Source organism: Petaurus breviceps, unplaced genomic scaffold, assembly GCF_028583685.1.
Source record: "Petaurus breviceps papuanus isolate PSGF00001 unplaced genomic scaffold, PetGlider_PUasm1.0 126, whole genome shotgun sequence".
NCBI lineage: Eukaryota > Metazoa > Chordata > Mammalia > Diprotodontia > Petauridae > Petaurus > Petaurus breviceps.
In genome coordinates this window covers 21,552,653-21,576,221 of record NW_027185655.1, presented here as the reverse complement: position 1 = coordinate 21,576,221, position 23,569 = coordinate 21,552,653, and the positions used below count along the sequence as shown (strand labels likewise).

The window sequence follows — 23,569 nt, the reverse complement described above, 5'->3', positions numbered from 1 at the left end:
GGACTACAGTCAACTGTCTGTCCACTACACTGTCTATGTTGCCACAAATGCCACAAACATCTCCTTTTAAATGAGGTATATCTCTACAAGAAAATACTACATTAGAAAAACAACAAACATATGCTCTTTAAACGCTGAAAGGCAGATAGAAGGGGCAGACTGCTATGGCTGAAGAGCTCTAGATCTTGGATGTTGTCTCCACCATTAGAATGAAAGCCACCTGAGGCCAGGGGCTGTTTTGTCTTTGGACCTCAAAAACTTATTAAAAGTGCCTGATATAAATAAGGTGTTTAATAAATGCTTGTTACCTACCCAACTGGTTTTGGAATCACTAAGACATGCTGGCTATCATCACTTGCCTATGCTGGACAAGTCTCTTGACAATGAATTGCAGGGCAGTAATTGGTCTGCATTGTGAGAGGGAATTTCCTCATGGAGAGTTCCTTGCATCAGAGCTATCAAAAGTCCCATCCCCTCTCTAACAACAACAACAAAAAAGTATAAGAGATATGCATAGGGGTGTTAAATGACTAATCATTGTAAAAATACAGCCTCTCTAAGAACCCTTTGTAGCCACAAGCACCCTAACATAACCAGGGTGGCTGCCAATACATGTTCTTAGATCTGCTTCTCCAAAGGAAAGCAACTCAAAATGGGTTAACAATTTTACTTTAATCAAACAAACCTATACAGAATACAAACAGAAGTTACAAGCAGACAAGAGAAACAGATCAGCAGACAGGCTTCCAGCTGTCTGACCATTACATCCATACCTAGTCAGTTACCAGAGAGGGAAGCACCAACATCTGGGTTTTCAAAGCTGGGGGGCTCCGACTGCCCAGAGTCTCATCTGGCCACACATCACACAACTCTTCCCAAAGTGAGCCCCACAGCAAAACCTCACATCAGGGTATATATAGCCTTCTCCTGGGTCAGAGACCATCACAACCCTTGTGACCCACTGCCCAATCACAAAGTAACAAGGTGTGGGTGTTCCCGAAGAACAAGCCTCCCACTACAGGCTCCAGGTGACCACATCCAGCCAATTAGGGGGCAGAGCATATTCTCAAATCAGGGAAGGTTCTCAATCCTTCTCAATCAATCAATTCCCTATCAAAGAGCCAAGGGACAGGGAAGATCTTCAAATTCCCATTCCCATAACACCCTTCCAGGATGAATCTCTTGGGTTTGATATTAGACCATTTGATGACTTGACTTTCTTGAGGAAAATCCCTCTATCCCCAAACTTGCAGCTCTCTCCCAGCCTTGCAAACCAAGTGTGGTCTAGTTAAAATTACACTACTGGATCTGGAGTTAAAATACCTGGGTTTGAATCTCAGTTCTGTAACACTACTGGGTGTGGGCTGAATAAGAGGAAATTACTCAAGCTAAAGCCTTGAGAGATTAAGTGGCCTAGAGTTTATGCACTGGAGACAAGCCCTGGGTTCATGTTCTGCTACTGACATTCACTAGCTGTGTAGCCCACGGGTGAGTCACTTGACCTCTCACACCTCTAGTCAACTCTATGACCGTAAGAGTTGGGATAAGTGCAATGGAGGGAGTTTCCCCCTCAAGAGTTCCCTAGAGAAATGAAGTCATAAATTGGAACAACAAAAAACAAAAAACTGGAATCTGTTTTTTTTTTCAAAGTGGCAAACCCGAAAAGCATCATTTATAATTCCAGCCAAATAAACTTGTCCTCATCCTCCCATTTCATGCTGTCCCTCTTCCTGACTATTTCCACCTCTGGATGCTTGCTCAGCATATTCATATACTCACTCACCCCCCATAAAACCTGGAACAGATGTCCTCCACTCTCTCTACCTACTGAAATCCTCCTTCCAAGACCAACCCAGGAGTCTTCCTCATCCTTCCACAGCCTTCCCTGATGCCTCCCTAAATTCTCATGTCACTGTCTGACATCTCCAAAATGCTTAATCACATTCTCACTTGTGTTAGAGTTACTTATGCATGTGTCTAGACTATAAATTTCTTGGGAGCAGGCACTACCACTTGAAAATTTCTTCCCCTCCCTTCCACATGGTAGGCATTTAATATATGTTTCTTGAATTGAACTAAAGATTTTCATCAGGGAATTAAAATGTTTTTTTAAGAGTCTTTTATCATCTCCTAGATAGACATGTTTTTGTAAGAAAAGACACCTGTAGAACCCTCCCAAACGTGAGTAGATAATTAAATCTTATCAGAAATTCCCATGGAGTGGTATGATGAATAAGAGATATGGATTTAAATCCTGCCTCAGGCACTAAGAATTTGTATGACCCTGAGCAAAGCACTTAACCCTTATGGGCCTCAGTTTCCTCATCTATAAAATGAGAAGGTTAGATTCATTGACCCCTAATGTCCCTTCTGGTATTAGACAACCTACAAAAATCATTCTTTATTTCAAACAAATAACCATTATAATCCTATAAACTGACTCCCAGGAAAAGAACACCAAATTTTGTTTGCTTGGTGTTTCCTCAGAATTTCTTCAGCTTCTGAAGAGTTTCATTGTATAACAAACGAATACTGTTTCAAACACAGGTTGGTATCTATCATTTGATACATTGATACACTGACCTAAATAGTTTCTATTTTTTCCATTTTCACAGAAACTCCCTTATCTCTGGCCCTGTTTTTGTGGCAAGGAAACAATGTTAATGACCTTCAACACAAGGCATTTTCCCTTCAGTCTTAACCCAAATTAATACTAAACTTTAGAAACATGTGATTTCTTGTATAGTTTATGGTCATTCCCATTAAAGTTAATTAAGAGAAAAGGATTAGCCATATAGAGGTATCCAAGGGCAACGATGAATTGCAACATCCAATGGGCATACACCCCAACACTGTCAAAAGCAAAAAGAAGGTACTCATATATATCAAAATATTAATAGCAGCATTTTTTGTGGTAGCAAAAAACTAGACACAAAGTGAGTTCTGAGCAAAGCAAGAGAATAAAATACATGATGATGGCAATTACCAAAACCAATCCAACTCCAAAGGTGACTCAGACTGTAACATCCAATCAGGACCAAAGGACAGCTGATGGAAAACACCTCCCTTCTGCCAGTCAAGAGGTGGGAGAGCGGAGATTTCTTGTGAAGATCTGCACCTAGTACAATGCCTAGCACAGAGTAGACAGCTAATAAATACTAGCTGGATTACATTGAGTCAAGGAGATACTAGTGAATGGCTGTGCTGTAAAAACAAAAGGGCATTTTTCAAAATAAAAATAAATGCAAGGGAGTCAAAGGCCAAAAGAAGCAGAATCTAGCATGTAGAAAATCTTAGTAGGTGGGGCGGCTAGGTGGTGCAGTGAATAGAGCGCCAACCCTGGAGTCAGGAGGACCTGAGTTCAAATCTGACCTCAGACACTTGACACACTGGCCATGTGACTCTGAGCAAGTCACTTAACCCCAATTGCCCTCCAAAAAGCAAAACAAAACAAAAAAGAAAATCTTAGTAGGAAGGAAAGTCTACTGTTTTATCAAGTGCCTGAATTTGGTCCAGATTCTGCCAAAAACTAGTTATGTGACTTTAGCAAGTACTTTAAGCTCTAACCTAGGTTCTCTCATTTGTAAAATGAGGAGGTTGGACCAAACCATGTCTGATAACTCTGAGCAATGACTTCACTGTCAAGATAGTCAAGATGCAACATTTCCACCTACCCAAAACTTAGGGAATAGCCATTGCTAAAAGAAAAAAAGAGTTTGCAATCAACCTTGAACTCTTTTTTCCCCATAAGTATATTTATGTTAAAAAATTATCAAAAAATAATCTGATAAACAATGATTGCCTGAGAATTGTCTATATACCCAGTATGGTGCTCAGAGCAGCCAGCAAACAGAAGACTGACATGGTGTGATAGTAATGGCAATTAAAGATTCCCCTGTATTGGCTTGGTTTTCAAATTGATTGTATTAAAACCCAGAGTTTGTTAATCCCACCTGTGGGATGGGCTTGTTGATGTGAAAAGAAAGTCCTGAAGTGGGAGGAGCTGGTGACGTAGATTTGGAGAGACACTGGAGAGAGGCGGAGGATCTTCTTTTTGGAAGCAGCACCTCGTGGAGAGAGAGAGAGACTAAGAGGATTGCTGGTGGCCGCTTTGAATTGCCCTGGACTTTTGAGACCTGCCCCCTGAGCTGCCAAGGACTGAGGAGACATGGCTGTTTTGCTGGTACTTTGTCTGTCTTTTTTGATGTTATTTTGCCAGATTTGTCCACTGGTGAAAGACTGTCCTGTTGAAGAAGTCCTGGAACCTGGCATTTGGTTAAGAAGGCCTGAGACTGTCCTGCAGACAGAGAGTGAATACTGTCCACTGGTGAGGGACAGTACTGTTGTTGCAGGGGTCTGGAGACTGTCCTGCAGACAGAATGAATACTGTCCACTGGTGAGGGACAGTACTGTTGTTGCAGGGGTCTGGGAGCCTTTCTGTTGGTTCAGAAGCCCTGAAGAAGGATTTTCTTGTTGTATGTTTACAGAAATCCTGGGAGAGGGCTTTGCTAATGTGTTCAGGGGTTCTAGGGCTGTTCTACAGACAGAGGATAAATTCATGAAGGGACTGGCAATGTATCTTATGGCCTTGCTAAGCCTTGTCTCTCCAGGAACTAAGATTGCTGAGAACTTGCCTCGTGTCAAGATGAAGAAAAGACCTCCATTTGGGTATTAAGTGCTGTGTTTAAACTTGATGTAACTCTGGGGTAGATTCAATTGTGATCCAGGGGTGGGGAACTTTTGACCTTTTTGTGTTCTATGGTTGAGCAAATGAATGTATTTTACTTATGTTTGGAAACTAATCTCCATTTGAGAAGAGGGGCTTTGTGGTGGACTTAATTAAGGTATAGCCTAGGGATGGAGAAGTATTTAGAACAGAGACTTTGTAATTGATTGAATGATTGGAAGGTCCTGGGGTGGGGTAGTACTTGGAGATTATTTAATCATACTTAGTAAATACTGTATTTTGAATGATGTCATGTTTTGATCTTCTCTGTTCTGGGTTTGTTACTGAATAAAATAGAGAGCACCTATGCTGGTATTTTGAACCTGGGAAGTTGCCTTCTTTTGGCATTACATTACACATGGGTGGTCCCAGTTTTTGCATAGCTTACAGTCAAGTCAGAAACAATCAGAATGATTAAATACTGACTTTAAAGTGAATTGGAATTGAGAAATCAGTATGGGCTGAAGAAGTTAGAGAAAGCTGGTAATTCAAGAATGATTTTTTCTCCTGCTATTGCCCAGCCTACTAATGCCTGTTCCTTTCTCTTTCTTCCACTGGTCCAGATATTCCCCATCCTTCAAGGTTCAGTTCATGTCCTTTCTCCTCCAAATTAGTGTCCTCAAATGTTTTAAGCCATAATGAGATGCCAGGCACTTGACTTTTGTCCCATTACTTATGTTTGATGCTTATATCTTATTTCCCTAACTAGACCATTAGCTCTTGAAGAACAGAGAGAAAGAAGAAGCATAGGGGAGTGTAAAGAATGAGAAAGGGAAGGGGTGGCTAGGTGGTGCAGTGAGTAAAGCTCTGGGCCCCAGAGTCAGGAGGACCCGAGTTCTGTTCAGGCCTCAGATACTTAACACCCACATAAAAAAACTAGCCGTGTAACCTTGGGCAAGTTACTTAACCCCAATTGCCCTCCAAAAAGGCAAAAAAAAAAAAGAGAGAGAGAGAGAGAGAGAGAGAGAATGAGAAAGGGGAGAAAGAGGGAAAAAGAAGGAAGAAAGGGGGAGAGAGATGGAAGTGAAAGGGAGGGAGAGAATCCCCCCCCTCAAAGTTCACAGACCCCCCCCTCCCAATCTATCCAAAAGCTCCTTGTAAATCTGTGCATGCCCAGCTAAGAAGCCTTGTCCTAAAGCATTTTAAAACCAATTCTTTCAAAAATATTAAAAACTGCTGGTTTTTCCCTGATTTTTTTTTCTATAAATAGTAGAAAACTAGAATAATCTATTTAGGGCTGTACTCCACATACAAAGCCTTAAGCTATATATGTAGGATCACATAGCTGCATGAGGCTTACTTCTTCCAAGGTCACAGAATCATGGATCCAGAGCTTAGAGCACTAAAAATGCTTAGCACAGTGCCCCACACACAGTAAATGCTATATAAATGCATATTCCCTTCCCTCCCTTCCCCAGAGGCTACATAATCCAACTCATTCTTTCTACAGACAAGGAAACTGAGGTCAAAAGAGGTTAAGGGAGGGACATGGGTGGTTGAGGGGTATTTGAATGCAGGTCCTCTGACTCTGAACACTTCCTACCATATTGAATTCCCTCCACTGACTTACTTTTTAAAGGCTTCTAAGAAAGCATTTTAAAACTGATGGGTAATTTTATCAGAAATTCCCCAACTTTTAGACCATCAAAGTATGGTAGATTCTGTCTGAAGAAGCCATTGGGTTTCAGATACACCTTACTCATCTTTCAAAGGCACTCCAGAACTAAGGAGGTTAATGGGGAAAGTGCAGAGTTAGACCCAAATAGGAAGACACAAATATTTAGGCACAACTCAGGAAGACCAGTTCACTCACTAGGTCAAACCAAGGACAGAAAACAACTTCGTCATTGGGGCTCAGTCTTTCTTACTACCACCCTGCCTCCCTGACTGGGGAGGAACCATCTGGAAAGCTAAGAGGACAGAGGGCATTTTAATTGCTTACTTGGAATGTTTCTGAGGCTGGCAGGGAACACAAGAAGCCAGAAGAAAACAATAACATAATTCTGATTACCTGGTTTTACCCTTCTCTTAGAGGCTCCAAATCCAACATATGTTAGCCATTTAACCAGTATAGAAGCCTCACAGATATTTTTTCCAAAATCATTAGACCTGCCAAAAATAAATTTTCAGGCCTGAAAATTTTGAGTCAGTCCTACCCACGTGTCCATCTGATTTAGTGGTCTAAGGGGATACATGTATCTTCCTAAGCTTCCATGAAACCTTATGCCCAGGAAGCATGGAAAAAAAGGCAAAAATTCCAAAAAGTAAATCCTCCTCAGTACTACCACCTCAGTCTCCCATTGGACTCCGGGTGTGTGGATTTTGAAGATGCTGTTTTTATATTGATTTAGGTTGTGTCTATTCACAGCAATCAATAGTTCAAGGAATGCTACCTATCATTTATCCAGAGTACTAGCTCTGCAGAGGCCTGAAATTCAAATCTGACATCTGATGCTTCCTAAGAGTGTGAGCTAGAAAAAAATCACTGAACTTCCTTAGGCCTCAGTTTCCTCATATGTAAAATGAGGGCATTGAATGCCCTGGTCTCTGAGGTCCTTTACTGGTCTAGGTTTTTGATATAGGACAATTAACTAATAAATCTATCAAAACTAACATACTAAGGGCCTAGGACACATCAGGCACTGTGCTAAAGGGTAAGTAGAAATAAAAAATTAAAACAATCCCTCCCTTTAAGGAGCTTACTTTCTATTGGGAGAGATTGCTCTGTGCATGTGTAAGTGTGTGTACAGAATAGATACATACAAAAAAATACAAAGCAAATAGAAGACAGTTAAATATAAGTTATGCAGACAGGTGGGCTCTTAGCAGTCAGAGGGATCAGGAAAGACTTCTTGCAGGGAGTGGTACTTAAGCTATCTTGAAGGGGGAAAGAGATTATTATATTTTATGTAAATATAATTATATATTTTATATTAAATATAAATATGTTAATTATATGTTAATAGATTAGTGACATTTTAAAAGTTTGAGAGACAGTTTCTGGGCAATTTAATCATTTTATTAATAAGGCTAGCATGTTATTAATAAAAGACATCAATGGCATTCTGGAATGCCAAAGACAATTATGGCAGCAGGCTCCTGCTTAATATGCCTTTGGAAAAGTAGTTATTCCGGAGGATGGCAATCAACTCTGGTTAACAATTAATGAAAGAATGCATATAATGAGAGTCTAGACCTATTCTAATGAACTTGGATTATGTCATTTACTTCTAAACTGCCCAGCCTTGGGCAATCTATTCGAAGAACTTACTCCCCACCCAAACCCAGGATAGAGAAAGTTGGGTGGGGTCTGTCCAAGATTGAGGAGAAAGTTAATTCAACCTTTTGTTTGTTGTTGTAGTTTGTTGCTTGTGCTGACCAAGACTTCAGAAAAGAGATGCCTTGACTTGCAAGTGAATTGGGTTTAAGTGAGGGAAGGCTGTACAAAGTCACCAATCTCACCTTCTCCTCTGGAACCACCTGGGTCCAGTGGCAAGATATAGATCAGGATGACTGGAGATGGCCCCCTCAACCTTTAGAGACTGAGGTTTTAAAAGGACTTTAGAAAAAAGGGGGAAACCCTGGATCTCCCCCAAATTACTGACTATTAATCATTTCTCTCAATTGTATATCATATTATAATACAATTATGATGCTTTACACATTTTATTTTATATTATACTCACAATAACCCTGGGAAGCAGGTCTAATTATCACCCATTTTACAGATAAGGACACTGCTCAAAGTCCCTCAGCTGGTAAGAGACAGTCAGAATTTGAACTCAGGTCTTCTCAATTCTAGCTCCAGTACTCTATCGACTGTGCCATCTACCCACCCTTCATTATATGAGACCAAGGAGGGAAGGAGTAAACTTCAGTCATATGACATAGCCAGTACAAATGTGCAGAGAAAAGATGATGGAGTGCTGTTTATAAGGAACAGAAATCAAGCTCGTTTGGGCATGAAGGAAGCTGGAAAACTCATTTGGAGCCAAGTTGTGTAGTACAAAGTCAAACAAAGAACTTTATATTTGATCTGAGAGGCAACATCGAGTCACTGGAGTGATGTGATTAGATCTATACTTAAGGAAAATCACTTTTCAGCTACATTGAAGATGAATTTGGGGGAGGGAGACCAATTAGGAGGCTGTTGCAATAGACTTCAGTGAATAGAGAAAAGAGTCATACAATGAAGCCTTATTGACTGATATGGAAGCCACACGCTAGCCATTCTATCAGTTACAAAAATGAATAAATCCCCCAGGTCACCAGCCTGCAGTTCATTAATTTCTTGGTAGGCGTTTTATGTTTGTGGAATAAACTCAAGGTTCTGAAAAGGATCTTTCAAGTCTTGTTATCCCAAAGATCTCTACTCCAACTCTATCCACAGACTAAAAGAGAAGCACAGCCAGTCAGTCTTTCCAACCTTCCCCCAAGGCAGGTTAGCTTCAGGTTTGAATTGAAGGTCAAGCTGAGGCATCTCACACCTCCCAGTTTTCTTGGTAAAACAAGACAATTCCTGCTTCTTTCCTCTAAGCACTAGATTCTTTTTGTTTCTAGAAAGACTGAAAAGCCAAGCTATGGACATTCCAACTGCAAGCCCTTAGTGAGTCTGATAACAGAAAGGACTTCCCAACCTTCCCAGGAAAATTCCACAAAACCTCAAACTCTTCAAATTAAAAGGTTGCCAGTTTTTTATTGGAAATATTCCCTCCATCCATTTATTCACTCACTCAACAAGCACATTTATTAAGTGCTTTTTGGGAGCCAGGCACTGTGTACTAAGTAGTCACTGGGCTCATGGAGCTTTCATTCTGTTGTGAGGCATGAGGGAGATATGGATAGTTCTCCATAGGTGGTGTCAATGGAAGTGAAGGATTCCCTCAAGCTCATTTGCTTTCTGTATTTGTAACAGTTTTGTTAGGCACAGAACCACAGAATGTTCGAGGACTTTCGGAGTCCTTGAACCCAATTTCATCACCATCAGATGTATGAGATCCAGAGCTGAATGACACAGGGACAGTCAGCCTTCCTTCTGTTAACATGCTGAATGAAACAGGGCTAGCCAGCCTTCCTTCTGCTAACCCCATGACATAGTCCAACAAGGATCATAGATCACAGTTGGCTCAGAGGCCAACTAGTGCAATATCCCACCCCCAATTTTACAGATGAAGAAAGTGAGACCCAAGAAGATAAAGTGACTTCCCCATTGATTACCTAGTTTTACCCTTCTCTTAGAGGCTCTAATAGCAGCCTCACAAATATTCCCTATGTCTCTCTGTTGTCAGAGGTGAGATTTGAACCTAGGTTATCTGATTCCAAAACCAGTGTTCTTTCCACCTCACAAGGTTACCTCTCCTTAAGTGTCAGGCAGAATGCATTCTGGGAAAGAAGGAAAGGAAGGAAGGAAGGAGAGATGGAGAGGGAGAAGGAGAGGGAGGGAGGGAGGGGGAGAGAGAGAGGGGGAGACAGGGACATGTAGAGAGAGAGGAGGAGGAGGAGATAAAGAAAAAATTCCACTAGAGTTACCTTTTGGAAGGGAAGAGGGATTTCCAGAAAGACATAGCCCCAAGGAACAAAAATGGAATGAGACATGTTGGGCGCAAAGATTCTTGCATAAGAGCTGCAGGAAAGGACTATCAGGGAATATAAATGCTAGGCTAAGAAGAAACTTGGGCTAGTTCTCCCTGTGAGGTTGTTATAGAGTACCTAAGCAAGCTTTTAAGATTTTTTTTATACTTTGAAACTTTTCCCTGTTGTTTGTTTTAAGTCTATAAGTTTCTCTATGTTGATTACTGCTAGTCTCTCATATGTGTGTATATATGTATGCATATATGTATGTGTATATATATATATACACACACACACACAAAACATTTTACAAACCTCAGTGACACTTGAATTGTTATGGATATCTTATTACTATCAGTAACAACAATAATAGTAGCTAGCATTGTCATAAGACTTTGTGGTTTGCAAAGCATTGTATGTCATCTCATTTGACTTTTGTGAGATCTGGGAGGCAGGTCCTATGACTAGTGCCATTTCACAAATGTGAAGACTGAGACTGAGTTCAGTGACTTGTCCAAAGTGCCACACAGCTAGAAAGTATCTGAGGAAGGTTTTGAACTCAGTGTTTCATATTCCAAGTCCAGAGTTCTTTCTTACAGAAGAAAGAACTCTGCACAGACCCAGCAGTCTCATTTCATATAATGAAACCCATTTATTCAAGTGCAATAGTTGTCAAGTATGTCTAATTCATTTTGTTGATGTCATTTTTTAAAAATGCCCTGAAGGAGAACTGCATGTGGGTTCCAGGGATCAGGGCAGGACAGACAAATTAGTAAGCTAGAAATCTGGAGCCCAAGGAAAAAGACAATAGGAACAAAGGTATAAGCAAGGAGGAGATTCCCAAGATTCCCATGGTCTCTCTCCAGGAAGAAAAGCAGGCAGTGTCCCCGCACACCAAGGAAAGACATGACAGCTGCTGGAGAAACAAGTAAATATGAAAATTAGACTAAAGTAAGATTTTGTTTTGTGCCTTCAGGCTGACGAATGCAATCTGAGTTAGAACACAAGTGACCATCCTTTAGGGGGCTAAAGATGTTCTATGAACCCAAACTGAGTATGAACAGAAAATGCTTGGAAACAAAACCCTTAAACATTATTAAAAGTCTCAATTCCTTGGGGATTTAAGAGATTCCAGGAAGGAATCTTAGCTGCAGGAAGCAAAAAACTAAGGTTTTTTCCTCAACACCCCTAAATTGTCTCTTTTTTGCAATCTACATATCTGTGCCCTCCCATATCCATTCCTCCAGCTACTTAAAGAGCTGAAACAAAGTTTGTTGGGAGCAAAGTACTAAGTAAGGCTAAACTCCCATTCTCATAATGCATTCATTAGGCTCCCCTCCAGCTTTAGCCCCCAGAATCAAACTGCAAGACATAAGAAAGGTTTGGGGCTATAAAATAAAGCAATGTGGCAATTTCCTGGCCAAAAACTAATCAGATAGTTCAGTGGTAGAAAGGAATGAGCAACACATCTTCAAGGTTTAAATTAAATTCAACATTCAAATCATCTGTCCCATAATCCAGTGGAAAGAACATCATCTGTGGAGTCAGGAGCACTCGAGTTCAAATCCAGCCTCCAACACTTGATACTAGCTGTGTGACCCTAGGCAAGTCATTTAACTCTGATTGCCTCACCCCCCCCCCAAAACAAAGGGACCTTGGGCAAGTCCCTTAACCATCCTCAGTCTCTGTTTCCTCACAATAAAATGAAGAGTCTGGACTAGATGACCTTAGAAATCCTTCTAGTACCAGCTCTAGATCCCTATTATTTTATCTGATATGTGAAATGCAATCTGATTAAAGTTCCTATGACACAGTAGTGCCATGTAGATTTCCAACAATACAAATGGTTAAAAAAAAAAAGGAAATATCAAGTATTATTAAGACACAGCTATGTATACAGTGGTGCTGAGTAGGTGAAGCTGTGAACTGCTCCAGTCTTTCTAGAAAACAATGTGGAATTATGCAAAAAAAAAAAAAAAGTGGTTAAACTATATGAACACTTTGACCCAATAATTCCACTCCTGAGCATACACCCCAAGGAGGTCAAAGACAGAGAAGGAAAGGTCCTATTTATACAGAAATATTCACAGTTGTTCTCTTGAGAGTGGTATCTAACTGGAAGAAGAGTGCCAGTGGATTGGGAACAGATTCACAAGCTGTGGTTTATGAATGCAATGGAAGATGACTGGGCACTAAGAAATGATGAATGTGAAGGAGATAGGGAAACCTGGGAAGGGCTGAACTGATGCAGAGTAAAATATGCAGAAACAGAAGAATAATGTTCATGACAATTCCACGAATGGGAAGGAAAACAAGATTGAAAGACTTGTGAAGACTGATTGCCACAGTGCCCAACCAGAAGTGGGAGGCTGGTCCAGTGAAGCAGGCTTAGGAACAGATGGGGCAGACTTCATGAAGCCCACAGACCCATTAATTGTTGAGTTGTATTACTTTACTATTGTTTACTAGGGAAGGTTCTATCAGGATGACAGGAGTTATGAGAAAATAATGGCAAAGTTGTTGGGGTTTTTTTTTTCATTTTTCAAATGCTTTATTAACTTCATTTACATCATTAATTTCTGCCAGATTTTGAGTTACAAATTTTCTCCCTGTTTTTCCCCTACCCACCACCCCAAAGTAGCAGCCCCACAGGATATCCCCTCCTCCAATCTTCTCTCTCCCATATCTTCTCCCATACCCGCTTCGACTTTTCCAGTAGGGCATGGTGGATCTCTATGCCTCACTGCCTGTATATCTTCTTTCCCAATTACATGTAAAATACTATTGATAATAATAATAATATATATATACATACATATGTAATTTTAAACATTTGATTTTAAAACTTTGAATTCCAGATTCATTCCCTTCCTCCCTTGTCACCCACCCTTACTGGGAAGATAAGCAGTTCAGTATAGGTTGTACATGTGTAGCTAATGCAAAACATTAACATAGAAGACATATTGTAAAAGACTGGCTATATTTCCCTCCCTCCTATCCCACCACCCACTTGTTCTATTCTCTACTTTGATCCTGTCCCTTTTTAAAAGTGAGTGTTTCCAACTTCTCTCCCCCCGCCCAGCCTGCCGTCCCTTCCATCATACCCCTTCTCATCCTCTTCCCCCCTATTCTCCTGTAGGATGAGATACCCTATTTAGTGTGTATGTCATTCTCTCCCTGAGCCAAATTCAATGAGAATAAGGTTGATTCATTCCCTTTTGCCTTCCTATTCTTCCCCTCCATTGTAACCATTTCCCCTTGCCTCTTCTATATAAGATAGTTTACCCCATTCTGTCTCTGCCCATCTCCTCTCATTATATTCATCTGTCACCTCTTAATTTCACCCTTTAAGTATCATCCCTTCCTATTAACTTGGTCCTGTGCCCTCTATCTATGTATACCTGTAAACATATATACACACATTCACATAAGTATTCATACGCCCTTATACCCTCCAATATAGACATATTTCTATTCCCTTCAACTATTTTCATACTGAGAAAAGTTTCATCAGTTACAATTATCATTTTTCCATGCAGGAATATTAATAGTTCAACTATGATAAGTGGCTTATGATTTCTTTTCCCTGTTTACCTTCTCAAGCTTCTCTTGCTTCCTGTACCTGAATGTCAAATTTTCTATTCAACTCTGGTTTTTTCATTAAGAATGCTTGAAAGTCCTCTGTTCCACTGAATGACCATATTTTCCCCTGAAACACGATACTCAGTTTTGCTGGGTAGGTGATTCTTGGTTTTAATCCCAGCTCCTCTGCCCTCCAGAATATCATATTCCAGGCCCTTTGATCTCTCAGTGTAGAAGCTGTCAGATCCTGTGTTATTCTGATTTTGTTTCTACAATATTCAAATTGTTTCTTCCTGGCTGCTCATAATATTCTTTCCTTGATCTGGGAATTCCAGAACCTAGCTATAAACTTCCTAGGAGTTTTCTTTTTGGGATCTTTTTCAGAAGGTGATTGGTGGATTCTTTCAACCTCTATTTTGCCTTCTGGTTCTAAAAAATCAGGGCAATTTTCCTTGATAATTTCTTGGAGGATGATTTCTAGGTTCTTTCTTTGATCATGTCTTTCAGGTAGTCCAATAACTTTTAAATTATCTCTCCTGGATCTATTTTCCAGGTCAGCGGTTTTTCCCATGAGATATTTCACATTGCGTTCTATTCTTTCATTTGTGTGGATCTGTTTAACATCATCTTGGTTTCTCATAAAGTCACTAGCTTCCCTTTGCTCCATTCTAAATCTGAGGGAATAATTCTCCTCATTGAGCTTTTGAGACCCTTTTTCCATCTGGCAAATTCAGCTTTTTAAGGCATTCTTCTCCTCATTGCCTTTTTGAGCCTCTTTTGCCAATTGAGTTAGTCTATTTTTTAAGGTGTTATTTTCCTCAGTCAGGCTGTTGACCCTCATTTCATAAATTTCTTGCATCGTTCTCATTTCTCTTCCCAATTTTTCCTCCACTTCTCTTATCTGCTTTTTAAGGTCCTCTATGGCCTGTAACCAGCTTGTATTTTCCTTTGAAGCTTTTGGTGCAGTTCTGACTTCACTGTCTTCCTCCTGTTCCATGCTTTGCTCCTTTTTGTCCCCAAAATAGGAGTCTACTGTTGGAATCTTCTGTCTGCTTTGTTTCCTTTGCCTGATCATGTCGCCTCTCAGTCACTTGACCCCTGGGCTTTTTGCCACAGTAGGACTCTGCCACCAGACAGAAGAGCTTTCGTACCAAATGCTGGGGTTTTCTCAGCTGCCGGAGGTATTGGTTGGGTGCCCTCTCTGAAGCCTCCACATGCTCTGGGAAGCTGGACACACACCCCAGAACCTCCACCCTAGATGGCAATCCAGATCCAAGCAGGTTAAAGCAAGAGCGATTACCCCTCAGACTGGTGCTTGGTCCCCCTACACTCTGCAGGCCAGGAGCTGAAGCTGCCATGTGGCAGCAGCTGTGCTGAGGCTCCTCAGCAGCTTCTTGCCCTGGGAGCAAAAGCCAACACACTCCCAGCTACTGGGTCCCACAGTCCAGACTGCACTGACCTCTCACTTTGTCCTTAGCATCTATGTGTTGATAATTCTGGAAACTTCCACAGCTGCTGGTGATCTGGAGTCCCTCTGGCCAGCAGCTGGTCAGGCCCACCATGGGGCTAAAGCCTCTGGCCCATGGGGGTGTGGGCTCAGTTCCCAGAGTACTGCGCTGGCCGCTTGCCGCTGGCCTGCCGGTCTGTCCTCAGCGGGAGGTTAGCTTCTCTGTGTCATTTTGTGGGTTCTGCAGCTCCAAAGTTTGTTCAGAGTCCCCTTTTTACATGGATTGGGGAAGGTGGAAGCCGGAGCCAAGGAGGTCCTGCTTGTACTCCGCCATCTATGTGGGTTTTTTTTTTAAGGAGCACTAATAATTTTTTAAAATAAAGATTAAGAAAAGAAAACCAAAAAGAAACAAAAAAGATGCAAACACCCTTCAGAGTTACAAAGAGTCTTGCACCAACCTATGTTAGCTTTACTTCCAAGGAGAAATGGTCACTACAGTGTAATGGTAATGCAATTTGAATTTGAAGATTCCTTTGTGTTGGCAAAGGTAGCAGGTACTTAGCACTTAGTAACTTATCAAGCCTCTGTTGAGGAAACACAAGGTATGAGCTCCTGTCTCCTGTTACTGATGTAGGTTGGGAAGGGGTTGACTGAGACAGGAAGCCAATGCTGTGTGTATATAAGAAAAGCCCCAGAGAGGCACAGTCAGAATTTCTTGAGACCAGGATCTGGTGGCAGTGCAGCTACAGAAGAGAGAATGGAGAACTGAGCCAGAATTTCCTGAGAATTTGTTGTGGTGGAGCTTCTTCTGAACAGGATCCCAAGAGGCAGGAACCCAGAGCCCAGGTGACTGAGGAAGCATGACTGGGATGCTGAGACTTTGTTTGGGGCTTGGTTGAACCTTGAATTCCCTGGAGCAGAAATATTAAAGGATCTGACCTGGACAAGACCCTGTGAACTTCAATGTGGAGCAGGACCTACCCAGAGAGCTGGACAAGGAACTGGGAGCTGTCTGCCATTAAATCCAGGTAGAATCTGGGACCATAGAAGGGGATCCAGGGAAACTGAGAACCTGCCCCAAGTCAAGATGAAAAGACCTCTCCTTGGGTATGGAGTAATGATGAATTTGTAGTCTACTAGTGACCTAGGAGTGGAGGGGTTGTGTATGACACTTAGTAATTGATTGCTGAATAAGTGACTGAGTTAATAAAGTATGCCCCATGAGTGGAAGACTTTGCTGAATAAGTGACTGATTGAGTTAACTTAAGACTTTGCCCCAAGAGTGGAAGACTTTGACTATTGTACTTTGAGATGATTGTTCTTTGTTCTAAATATTATGACCACTTTGGTGAAAACTATGTGGTCATTTTAATGATAAGCTGTTTGTAAATATAAATTGTAATATTGTAAATGCCATACCTTGATTTTCTGTGAATGTTTTGCTTTGATTTGTTATGGAATAAATAGAGTGTTCACTATACTGTGTAATCAGAACCTTAAAAGCTGTTCACAGTAGCAATTCTTCTGGAAAGCTTCTGAGTATGGCATTGTATTGCCAAGCAAAGGCAACTTCCCAAGGTTCAAAACATCAGCATAGCTACTCTCCATTTTATTCAGTGATAAATTAAGAACAGAGAAAATCAAAATATAGCATAATTCAAAATACAGCATTCACCAAATATAATTCAGTAACTTCCAAGTACTACTCCACCCCTAGGCAGTATGTTCATTTAGTCAATCACAAAGCCCCTCTTCTCAAATGGAGATTAGTTTCCAATCATAAGCAAAGTACATTCATTTGGTCAGTCACAGTGCACAAAAAAGTCAAAAGTTTCCCACCCCTGGATCACAACTGAATAGGCCATCTACCCCAGAGTTACAACAAGCTTAAGCACAGCATTTAATACCCAAAGACAGGTCTTTTCTTCATCTTGACCCAAAGCAAATTCTCAGCAATCTTTGTTCCTGGGGAGACAAAGCTTAGCAAGGCCACAAGATACATTGCCAGTGTCTTCATTAATTCATTCTCTGTCTGCAGAACAGTACTAGGACCCCTGAAAACATTAGCAAAACCCTCTTCCAGGATTTCTGTATACATACAACAAGAAAATCCTTCTTCAGGGCTTCTGAACCAACAGTGAAGTTCCAGGACCTCTGCAACAACAGCACTGGCCTTCACCAGTGGACACAATTCACTCTCTGTCTGCAGAACAGTCTCAGGAGCTCTGAACCAACAGCCAGGTTCCAGGACCTCTGCAACAGGACTGTCTTTAACCAGTGGATGAATCTGGCAAAACAACATCAAAACAGACAGACAAAATACCAGCATAACAGACATGTCTCCTCAGTCCTTGGCAGCTCTCAAAAGTCCTGGGCAGTTCAAACTGGCCCTCAACAATACTCTCCATCTCTGTCTCCATGATGCTGCTTCCAAAAAAAATTCTTCTGCCTCTCCCTCTGCTTGTGCCTCTCTGATTCACCAGCTCCTCCCAGTTCAGCCCTCTCTTTTCATGTCAACAACTTCTCCAGCTCATTTTACAGATGAGGAAACTGAGGCAAACAGGGTTAAGTGATTTGCCCAGGGTTACACAACTAATATCAGAGGCCAGATTTGAACTCAGGAAGATGAGTCTTCTTGGTTCCAAACCCAGTCCTCTATCCATCAAGCCATCTAGGTGCTCCAAACCAAAATTTAGTTCAAGATGTTTCTACAAACTATTCTTATACGTACTAGACTGGCAAGTTGGGAAAAGTCCTATTCATGGACTGCCTAGATTTGGGCATGGAATTTAATGAAGTGAAGCAGATTAGAGGAGGGTTGGATGAGAACACAGTTAATCATAGTTCCAATAGTAGAACAGGAGCTCAAAGAGTGTTGATTCATTAATTCATCTACACCTAGAGGGAGTCCTCTAATGGCATGCCACAGGAGGGCACTGTCCTCTTCAACTCTTACCAATGGCTAGCATGAAGGCATATAGCATGCTTATTAAATCAGTGGACAAAACAGAGCAGACTAATATGAGGAATGATAATTAATAATAATAATTGGCATTTACATAGTACTTAAGGCTTAAACCTTGAAAGGCAGGTAGTATAACATTTTCTCCATTTTACAAATAAGGAAACTAAGGTTCAGCGAGACAAAGTAACTTGCCTAATGCCACACAACTAGTAAGTGTCAGAGCCAAGGCTCAAAGCCCAGACTCTTTTCATCAACACCATATCACCTCTAGTTAGAATGGAAATCGATTCTAAAAGACTGAAAGAATGTGCCAAGTAACACTGCGCCAAAAAGAGAACTTAACAAGGGATGGGCATAAAGCCCTTCACTAGAAGGGGGGGAAATCTACCATATAAATACAAAGGGAGGTGGCAACCTGGCAGTTTACTTGAAGAATGCCCTGGGGAGACTCCTTGTATTGTAAAGATCAATCTGAGTCAATAGTATGATATGGGAGCCAAAATAGCTAAGGTGATATTAGGCTGCATTAAGAAGTCTGGACTAGAATGAGAGAGGCTAGAGTCCCACTGGGCTCTGCCCTGACCAATTGTGAACCCCCAGGCTTTGGAGGGACACTGACAAGAGCCCATGATGGTAAGAGGACACAAAACCAAGCCATCCAAGATATTTAGCCAAGAGAAGAAAAGCCTGGGGTGGGGTAGGAGGAGATGTGGAGGGGAGGAGTGGAGTATCTGACTGCAGTCTTCAAATATTTAAAGATTTCATCTATGAAGGGTTTAAACTTACTCTTCTTGGCCTCAGAGGTCAGGGAAAAAAAACAATAAATGGAATCTTGAGGAAAGTAGATTTTAACTTAATACAAGGAAGGATATACTAAGTAGAACTGTCCAAATATAAAAAGGACTTACCGAGACAAGTAGTAAATTCCCTGTCATGTAGAGGATAGTAATGCTTCAGGAAGGGAGCAAGTTAAGTGGTTTTTATAATCCTTTCTAAGATTACATCTTCTATTACTAAGTCTACTAATTATCATACTAGACTAGGTTCTAGTAACACTCTATCTTCAATCTTTTTTCTAATTGATCTGTCAATGAATTAAAGTTAACAACTAGCTCACATCTGTATCTGGAAAATTTCATTATCTGAAGCTGGTTAGGAAAAATGGATTGCCAGAAATAAAAAAGGGTGGCACATTGGATAGAGCACCAACCTTGGAGTCAGGAGAACCTGAGTTCAAATTCAGCCTCTGATACTAGGTATGTGACTCTCGGCAAATCTCTTAACCCCAATTGCCTCCCCCAAAAAGAAAATACCAAAAAAAAATCTTACTCTATTAAGATTTCCTCATATTACCTGAGTCCCGATGCAGCAAGAAATTCCTAGGTGTGAGCACTGAATAACTTTTTTTTTTCAAAATAGGATGTCTGTGAATTTGTAGATTGAGTTAATTACCACAGAGTCTCTTAAAACTTGATTGCAGGTTTTAAAAATTAAACATGAAGGGTACTTTAGATGACTGAAAATTTTAAATAATGCCTATACCATCCAACTTAATGTATCCAATATGCAATTTTTATGTGCAAATTAATTGAATTGCCTTCATGTTTTCTGCTAACATAAAAGTCACATATGGAATCCATATGAGGATCCATATGATTCTAAGGCTGTTCATTCCAAAGCACACTAGTAATACATAATAAATATCCAGAGGACTTATTTAACATATGTAACATTGATGTTAATCAAAGTGGCTGAGCCAAAACTGTTTAGTAAAACCAAATGGGAGAGAACACTTTGTAACTTGGAGACAGAGGTAATAAATGCATTGTGCTCACATCTTACCAGTAACGCAGGCAAAACACTGATTTCATCTTAATGATATGTGTAAATGGGAAACAGATGCTTCTCCTCTTTCCTCCTCAGCACATACACCCTGGGTTGCATCCGCAGGGATTGGGCTGTTTGACCTGTTTGCTTTGCCACAGGCAGCCTACACAAGCAAACTGAAGTGTGGTATTTATGGAAAGCCACCTGTTTGTGTCTGTGTGTCAGACATCTACGTGGCCAAGAACAAATGGGCATTTGGAGTTACGTTGTCCTGCTTGGACACATCCACCTTTGTCTCAATTGCAGAAGTGGGAGGACGGGGGCAGTGGGAGAAGAGACCAGCCCTGTGATTTCACCGGTGCAGAGAACTCCGATTTGAGGGACTCCTGCACTGGGGGTAGATCACAGACTTGGAGCTGAAAAGGAAGGACCTTATAAACCATCTAGTCCAGGGGTCAGCAAACCACACGGGAGTGGGAAGGTGTGTGTCAAATTCAGCACAGGCTAAGAACGCTTTTTACATCTTAAAATAAAGTTGTATTGGGTTTTTTAAAATGTAAAAATCGTTCTTAACTTGGCTGCAGGAGACTAAGCAGTCCCATTTGATGGCTGAGGAAGCTGATGCCCAGAGAAGTAAATGACTTACTCCAAGTCAATGACTTCAATCTCAGCATCCTTTCCCCTGCACCACCCACTCTTGCAAAGTTGTTGGGGCTCTGAATGGTGTGACTCCAACTCAGTGTGAATCAAAACTTGTACCCAGGTAGCACAGTGGATAGAAGACTGAGCTTGGATTCAGGAAGATCTGAGTTCAAATGCAGCCTCAGAAAGTTACTGACCCTGGGTAAGTCACTTGATCACAATAGCATCTCCCTTTCAGAGATGTTGTGAATGAGATAATATTTATAAAGTACTAATTACAGTGCCTGGTACATGGTAAGTGATTAATACTTATTTTGTTCCTTCTTTCCTTCCTTTCTCCCCCTTCCTTCCCTTCCTTCCTTCCAGGCTGGTCCAATAAGCTGAATAGGTCAAAGATGGTCCATAACTCGCACATTGCCCTGAGAAGCAAGAGACTCTGATAATGAAGAAAGGAAGCTGCTGACAGGCCTAGGGCAGGCCTCCAATTCCTTGCTCCCCGTGCCCACTCCAAAGACATGTGGATGTGCTAGGGACTCAGCAATAAAAATCAAAAACTCCTATTACACTATATGGTTGTGGTACAAGCCCAGGCCATGTCTTATCCAAGCCTTGAATCTTCCCCAGCCCTTTACCACATTCTGAACCCCAAGCATAAACATTTTTTAAATTTGAATTTGAATCCCACCCCCCCAGGGGCCTCTGGGACCCTAGAAGAGTTTTTCCAACAGATCTTTCAGCCAGGAAAAAAAAAAGGAGAGCCTGCCAAAGCTGTCCAAAGTGGAGGGTCTAATAAGCCGGGGAGTTCGCCAAACTCCATTCTCCCAGAGAGAACAAGTAATCTTCCCCACATGCCCCAAGAGCTTTGATATTGCTCAATTTCATTCACTATGGCTGGCTGGACCATACTCACTCAAAAGCACACTAAAGCCTATAGGAACCAGCACTGCCTAACCACTACCTCACACTCATCAATAGGTTCAAGAATCTGTACAAATAATTTGTGGTCAAAATGGTGGATAAATGTCCCAGAGGAGCCGTCCTCTTCACATACACTATAGCAAAGATGAAATTATGATAAAAAAAAGCTTAAGACTGCACTGAAGCTGCAGAAACTAGAATACACTGAAGTCAGCACCCATTGCGGTAAAAAGGCCTGAAACTTGCATTCTCTAGGCCCTTAGGAAGATGCTGCTAGAAAACAAGTATCACAACTGGCAGAAGACTGTGGATCTTCCCCCTGGAACACTGAACACATATCCCAGGGGAGGTAAAAGCCAACTGAAGGAGCCCAGGAAATAATAGGGGGACCACATAGGGCCCACCCAATCCATCCAAAACAGGGAACGAGGCAGAAATGAGTCCTGACACAAAGTCCCAAACCAGGAATGGAGACTGGAGATATGAAAAGATACATAAAACACTGAACACAATGAGGAAATACTATAGGTCAAGAGAGTATAAGTCTCTCCCCTGAACTTCATTCTGTTCACACTAATTGCCCGTGAGATATTTCACACTAGATGTCCCTGGCACACTTTAAACTCAGTATGTCCAAAACTGATGTCATCTTTCTGTCAATGCCTGCCCTCCCCCCGCCGCCAACTTACCTACTTTTATCAAAGGCAACTCCATCCTTCCCATCTCCCAGTTTCATGTTCTTGGCCTCCTCACTCTTCCGCACCAACAAAAAGGCAATGATTTGCCCAATCTTGCCAGTCCCCTGCATCTGAGCCCTTCTCTCCACTCATACACCTTAGATCAGGCACTTTTCACCACTCACCTAGACTATATTTCCACAGTCTCCTAATTGGGCTGTGTACTTTAAATCTCTCCCCACTCCATTCTACCATACATAAAAATACCAAATCCTTAAGCATAGAGAGTCTGACCACGTAATTCCCATATTCAACCAACTCTAGTGACTTCCTGTTATCTCTAGGATCAAGCATACTCTTCCTTTTACTTTTTAAAACCCCTACACAAGGTGGACCCAACCTATCTTTCCAGCTAATTGGACACTACATCTCCTCTTTCCCTAAGGTCCTGCCACATTGACTTCAGTTTTGGACATACTGAGTTTAAGATGTGCTACAGTATGCTCAGTGCCTAGCACATAGTAGGTGACTGATTAATTACTATTATCTGAATCAAACAAAAGAGTTCAACAGAAAAAAAATTTGCTGTAGGATATATTATGAGCAACTGGGAAAAGGGATAGGAGATAAGACAGAAGATTTATAGAAGGAATACAGCTATCCCACATCATGGGAGTTAGGGGCAGTGCCCCCATAATCTGGAAAATTCACCTAAAATTTTTTGGCCCTCCCGTGGTACCAGAAAAGAAGTCTGAATTTTTTCTTTTTTTTTATGGGGTATTTTTATTACAGTACCTTACTGTAAAAATTGGGTTAAGTATTTGGTCATAGACTATATGTAGGTCAATGTTAAGTAAAAAATACTGTATGAAAAAGAAACTTTATTTTAACTTTAAAAAAATTCTGTATATGATATTAGAAGATAAAACACGCTGATAATATACAACACTACAAATATATCTTATGCGTTTCTGAGTTTCTAACCTTTTTTTTGTACCATCTGCTGACCTTTGTGTGTTATCAACAGCTTCCACAAAACTCCCCAAATATTCCCATTTAATTTCTTATGCTGACCCACCATGAATCAAAACCCTAATAGGAAAGTTGTGATGTGGAAGGGATAACTGTAGTCACATACAAAAAAAGCTTTAAATTCAAAAGGTGGATAGAGAGAGAGAGAGAGAGAGAGAGAGAGAGAGAGAGAGAGAGAGAGA

The 23,569-nt window shown here is 41.1% G+C and overlaps 1 protein-coding gene and 1 long non-coding RNA gene across 3 annotated transcripts in view; one reads left to right on the top strand and one right to left on the bottom strand.

Moving 5' to 3' along the window:
- Positions 1-23,569, bottom strand: part of TSPAN5 (tetraspanin 5) — a 205,531-nt gene that overhangs the window by 161,790 nt on the left and 20,172 nt on the right. The window lies entirely within an intron of this gene.
- On the top strand, positions 3,933-5,052 carry LOC138169630 (uncharacterized). The gene is made up of 2 exons (XR_011170404.1): positions 3,933-4,345; positions 4,379-5,052. It is a non-coding gene; the product is annotated as an uncharacterized lncRNA (long non-coding RNA).